This window comes from Nansenia antarctica (genome assembly GCF_963989245.1).
Source record: "Nansenia antarctica genome assembly, chromosome: 8".
Taxonomy (NCBI): domain Eukaryota; kingdom Metazoa; phylum Chordata; class Actinopteri; order Argentiniformes; family Microstomatidae; genus Nansenia; species Nansenia antarctica.
Genome location: NC_137678.1, coordinates 37253671 through 37253946, shown reverse-complemented (window position 1 = coordinate 37253946; position 276 = coordinate 37253671).

The following is a 276-nucleotide window of genomic DNA, read 5'->3' as shown; positions in this document are numbered from 1 at the left end:
AAGTGAAGGAGATACTGGCCAAGGTTGATGACATCACAGGAGTCAGGAACATGCTGTGACTGATCAGACCTGACTTCTGACCCCTGGAGTCATGCATATGTATACCATACCGCCGAAGAAGACTCTGAGCGACCACTAGAAATCCAGAATCTGTACTTTTACTGTAATGAGCGTCCCTCCGCCCTCTGCTGGTCAGAGTGTCTCACACACCTTCCATCCAGTCTGGGTCTCACACACCTGGGACTAACACACCTGGGACTCAGTCACACACCTGGT